We start from the raw sequence: 6,000 nt of genomic DNA, 5'->3' as shown, positions 1-6,000 counted from the left end.
AATATTATATTATATTGAATTCTTGATTAATATTTTAATCATAATTGAAATCATAAAACATATATTAATACCTAAAAATTAAAAAATGAAATTGATCGTGATAAACTTATTTGAAACCATCCATTAATCCATTTCAATTCCGCAAAATTGGTTTTTATTATTGTTCCGATATTGTACAATTACCGAATGAAATGTAAATTACACGAATTGCGTTCGTACACTTCCGTATATAAATTTGTATAGTTGAATTAACAAATCCATATGAATGAAACGAAGAATGAAACGAATACTTTTACTTATAAATATATGTATATGAAAATTTACATCACACTTTTATACGTTTCGCTTCAATTTAAAATCATTTTTACGACAGTTTAACAAGACGTACTGGCATTTAGTAACATAGAGTTTCTTGCAGACAATTTTAGTATTTATGTGTATTTCTTTTAAACATGTCAGTACCGTATTCTCCGTATTTCGATCGATATGAAATTGCGCATTTGAAAAATTTGCGATAAATCCTGTTCGTATTCAAATAAAGCAAAGTTGTATTGAAGTAGCTAGTACTTTCCATGAATTGAGAAAAATCTGCGACGGAAGTAGATTAGTAATTAAACGACGCTGTTCTCGTAATGGACTTAATTATCTCATGAAATTCTTTTCATTATCCCATTCTCTAATCCTTTTTACGCGTTTAAAGCGCATTGTCCAGTATCTCATTCGATTATCATATAAAAGGCTTACATCTCTGCCAAAAATATCGTTTAATAATGCTTACTACTTTCAAGTGGAATCGTCTAATTTTAAGTCTGCTTGACATTACACGTTAATTTATTTCAAGCAGCTTGTCCTACACTGTCGTTTAAAATCATATTACAAATTTCTTTTATCCCATTTATAAATGTTCCCAATACTTATACTACACAAAACATATATATTGATACGATTTGCTTTCTGTTATTCTTGCTATCTTACCTTATCCACCGCCTCGATTATCATTTTCCTTCGTTTTGTGTTTAATTTGAATGGTTTCCTAAATAAGGATAAGATCAATACATTTTACGAATCATTTTATTATCGTTTCGTTGTTCTCGCTTGATAATACGAGCAGAGAGACAAGTTTCGTGGTTCGCAACTTTCAGTTAGTACACTGATACCTGGTGTGTTTTCTACTCTTTTCGAAAACTAATTCTCGAAGGAAAAATGCTATTCTTTTTGTCGATTTATTTTCAACTCTTTCCGAAAACAAAACCTCGAAGGAAAAAATGCTATTCTTTTTGTCGACTTATTTTCAACTCTTTCCGTAAACGTAACTTCGAAGGAAAAAATGCTATTCTTTTTGTCGACTTATTTTCAACTCTTTCCCAAAACAAAACCTCGAAGGAAAAAATGCTATTCTTTTTGTCGACTTATTTTCAACTCTTTCCGAAAACAAAACCTCGAAGGAAAAAATGCTATTTTTTTTTGTCGACTTATTTTCAACTCTTTCCTTAAACGTAACTTCGAAGGAAAAAATGCTATTCTTTTTGTCGACTTATTTTCAACTCTTTCCCAAAACAAAACCTCGAAGGAAAAAATGCTATTCTTTTTGTCGATTTATTTTCAACTCTTTCCGAAAACAAAACCTCGAAGGAAAAAATGCTATTCTTTTTGTCGACTTATTTTCAACTCTTTCCGAAAACAAAACCTCGAAGGAAAAAATGCTATTCTTTTTGTCGACTTATTTTCAACTCTTTCCGAAAACAAAACCTCGAAGGAAAAAATGCTATTCTTTTTGTCGACTTATTTTCAACTCTTTCCGAAAACAAAACCTCGAAGGAAAAAATGCTATTCTTTTTGTCGACTTATTTTCAACTCTTTCCGAAACAAAACCTCGAAGGAAAAAATGCTATTCTTTTTGTCGACTTATTTTCAACTCTTTCCGAAAACAAAACCTCGAAGGAAAAAATGCTATTCTTTTTGTCGACTTATTTTTCCACGTAAAATTATCGACCGGCTGTATCGCGATTTTTTGGCTCACCCTGTATAGGTACAATTTTATTGCAAGGCCGTGTTAAAATTTCCGACTGCAACAAACATAATATGAAAAGAATATTTCGAAATTAGAGATCGTCCCTGAATAAATATTCCTAATTAGCGTTAAAATTAAATACATATATTACATAGAAATAGAATTTCACCGTAGAACCATGTTAAAATTTCTGTCTGCAAACATATATCTAAATACGAGAAACATGTTTCGAAATTAGAGATGGTTTAAAACTGCAGATAGTCCATTGAGTTCAACTTTAATTCACCGTGACTGGACAAGCACAGGACTTTGTAATTTAATTGGTACAATTGCAGGCATAAGCGATTCGTTTACACATTGCTGCTCATTTGCTGGTGCTGTTATGGGAATTAACCGATTCCAATAAATCGTGCAGGATAGCGAGCTCCGATATAATTAACGTTACACGCAGTGCACTGTGTGCAACTGACCTCGGTAAATACATATAACAGAATTGTGTTACATAGAAACCACTTGACGATCTTTCCAACCGCGTATATCTTTCCAAAAGAATATGGATATTCAAATTCTACTGAAATAAATTAAATTACATCAAATTAAATTAAATGAAATTAAATTACATTAAATTAATTAAATGAAATGAAATTAACGAATCAGATTTTAAATATCATTTACTGGCAGTAAAGATGCAGCCAGAAATTTAATATCGATACGCTTGACACCTGCTACCTCCGATCATTTGCAGCTCAACAATGCGTTTCACAAAGTAACAATAATTTATCATACCGTTACAAGTATTTCATTATAAAATACGTATTACGTACTAATTAAGTATGTTAATTAAGCGTAGCAAAATTAAGTAACTCAACTTGCGCAGTTACGAATCCATAAGAACACATAAAAATCCTGAAAAGATACAAGATCGTTTATTTCGAAAATCTGTTTATACCAGATCTGACTCACGATTATGCTTTTATGTTTCAGGTGAGTTTACCTGAAGAAGTTCACGAACCGCGTATCGTTCAGTCGCTCTCACCGCAGGTAAGTGTGCCGTTTCTCTCATAAACTGTCCACATCTTCTTCTTCGTTTTTCGACACGAGACAGTGGACTGTGCGCGAAGAAAAATCAAATAGGAGCCATGTAAATTGCCAAGGACCGATTGCTCAGCGGAACCTTCCAGGCAATTCGAAGTGGTTTATTGTCATCCGACGCAGTATACATATGTATGCCGAACGTTCATTCGCGTAACAAATGACGTTGCGTCGTTGCCTCGCCGGATGTCACTCGGTATCAGCTGAACGAATCGTTCACCGGCCGTACACACTGAGATTCCACGTGGTGAATTCGTTACGAATTCGTAAAAATGTACATACACTTCCTGACATTGACGACAAGCACGACAAGAGCGCGGGTCGAGTCCCAAAGGCGTGGATGCTACATGCCTCTCGATAAATCTCGACGCACAATAGCGGCCAACCTCGCAACACCTACATGATATGACTTACATACAAGATCTCTAGAGGGATTGAATTCGAAGAAGAGAGACGAGTTCTGATATCGTATAACGATCGACTGCGTGTTGACGCTATGGAAATTCATCTCCCACGCTGTTATGAAAATTTCAATAACCTTACGAATTTTTATTTATTATTATTATTTATTTATTTCATTTTATCTTTATCATCATCAGCGGTTAAAATACGTAAGAAAAATGCATCAAAGAAGCAAAGTGTAAAGAAAATTCATCTCCCACGCTGTTGTAAAAATTTCAATAACCTTACGAATTTTTATTTATTATTGTTTATTTATTTTATTTACGGTCGACCATCTTTTTATCGCCATCAGTAGTTAACAAAATGCGTAAGAAAAATGCATAAAAGAAGCAAAGCGTAGAGAAAATTCATCTCCAACGCTGTTGTAAGAATTTCAATAACCTTACGAATTTTTATTTATTATTATTTATTAATTTTATTTACGGTCGACCATCTTTTTATCGCTATCAGTAGTTAACAAAATACGTAAGAAAAATACATAAAAGAAGCAAAGTGTAGAGTGCAAAAATGTATAAACTTAAATAATAGTATGTTCGAACATTCGTCGTACATAGTAAAATTGCAGTACAGTAAACAGTAGAATTAAACTAAATTTGAATTAACGTGATACAACATATGTTAGAAGGATTAGAAAAAGTCTGTAGCTTTTGACAAATTAACTGTATTTCGTAAAGTAATTGTGCTGTATCTTTGCATCGCTTTTCCTTTAAACTGCACTATTTGGTGTATTCGAATATCTTTTTTCATTTTTACGTTCCTGGCATTATATATCTTTCGTTGATCTTTGTAATATATCCTTGTAATATCCTCTCGCAGTGAACTTGGACTTGGCTACGGATTTAAGATTGTTATAGCAAAAGATTTCGTTTTATCTTCTCGGATGATCTTAAATTTTTCTAGTTTCTCTGCAATCCGATTCTATATTTTTCTTCAATTTTCGAATCTAACGCCTAGCGTACCATTTATTTCACTCACGTACTCGTTGCTTTTTATGCGTGTAATTTATAGACAACATTTTCTTTCAGTACCTTGCCCATAAAGAATTTACGAGATGCTATTTACGTACCACATAAAACTGCCGTTGATACCTCGTATTTCGTTTCCTTCTTTTTTCTTTTACAGTTTCCTCCACACTGAATCATCGATTCTGTTAATCAAGCATCGTTACATTTCGAAATTCTGCTTTTGCTACTACGTACCATACAAATTCTATTATAATTATGAACTATTACTGCCATATTCTGGTATCAGTCTGTTCACAATTGAATAATAGTGCGTGAATTTTTATATTTTCCACTGCTGTACTTGTTTCTCCAATTTGAGCGTTTAGTATCTTTATTCTTGATAAATAATACGTACAAAGTGCTTTGCAACTGGTTGTAAGCGGAATTGTTTCTTTAAAATGGTTGGAAAAGTGGAAGAAATTTTCAAGAGACCAAAATAAATGGTGTTATGTAAATATGTACGTATATTCTGAATTGAATCATATACCAAGTTAGTATGTAATATTACATGTACCTTATAGACATTAAAAATAAATTACACAGTGAATATCAGGTTACTGTGGGTTATATCCGCATTGAACTTTCTCCTTAAAATATATCTGCAACTATATGTTCTCTTACAATGTTGAAATTGTATTCGTCCGAGTGATTAATAGTTGGAAAATTCTTTATGCTTTTTTCTTAGAATCGCGCTTTTTCTTCGCAAATTGATAAAATTTGGTAGATGACGTTGATAATTTATGTAAAAATGAAAAAGTGCACACTTTGTCTGCAACATCTATTTCTATCGTAACTTGCAATTGCATATCCGTGTCAAGATACGCGGATTGTACAAATCCTCGTGTGAATTATTATTATTACAATCTGTCATCATAAATCTAGAATCGCAGCATTGCAATATGCAAGCATATCAGATTCGATTTTCTCGAAAAGCAAGCGTAGTACGAAAAGACTTTATCGTAACTGTACGCTTTCTTCGAGTTCTACGCGTAAGGGAAGAGAAGCAGAAGAAGAAGGTTCACTGGAAGGCAGACAATAATTATTATTCGAAGCGACGATTTGTGTCGCGGTCAGGGCCGTATACCGAAGATTGATATTACGGTTGTGCCGACAAATGGCTACGATTCGTCCCTTGAAAACCGTAATACGCGACTGCTTGGTTGCCTGCCGGGGTTCATACGTCCTGTCGTTTCACACGAACACGTATGTTAGTGCATATATTTTGCGCACATAGACCGACACACACTTATGGTGTCGTGTGTGCGATTGTATATAAATATACACGGTCCTTGACAAAGAGTCTGCCGTGCTGCTGCACATGCATGCACACGCCGCTGAATGTGACTCCTGGGTGGTAGATCGTAATTACCATAAGTCGTGAAATATGACTTCATGATGACGCGTCCGTACGACAAATGGAACAGCCGGTGG

The 6,000-nt window shown here is 33.8% G+C and overlaps 1 protein-coding gene across 1 annotated transcript in view; it reads left to right on the top strand.

Annotated features, from left to right (window-relative positions):
• The first annotated feature begins 2,995 nt into the window (after positions 1 to 2,995).
• The window catches only part of LOC100747801 (CCR4-NOT transcription complex subunit 6-like), a 141,764-nt gene continuing 138,759 nt past the window's right edge, over positions 2,996 to 6,000 (top strand). Inside the window, exon 1 of the mRNA XM_024366127.2 lies at positions 2,996 to 3,052. The gene's annotated coding sequence lies outside the window, so the exon portion shown is untranslated. The remainder of the gene's footprint in view (positions 3,053 to 6,000) is intronic.

Source organism: Bombus impatiens, unplaced genomic scaffold (assembly GCF_000188095.3).
Source record: "Bombus impatiens unplaced genomic scaffold, BIMP_2.2 scf_0200, whole genome shotgun sequence".
Classification (NCBI taxonomy): Eukaryota; Metazoa; Arthropoda; class Insecta; order Hymenoptera; family Apidae; genus Bombus; species Bombus impatiens.
The sequence above is the reverse complement of the archived record's forward strand: the minus strand, read 5'-3'. Positions and strand labels throughout refer to the sequence as shown.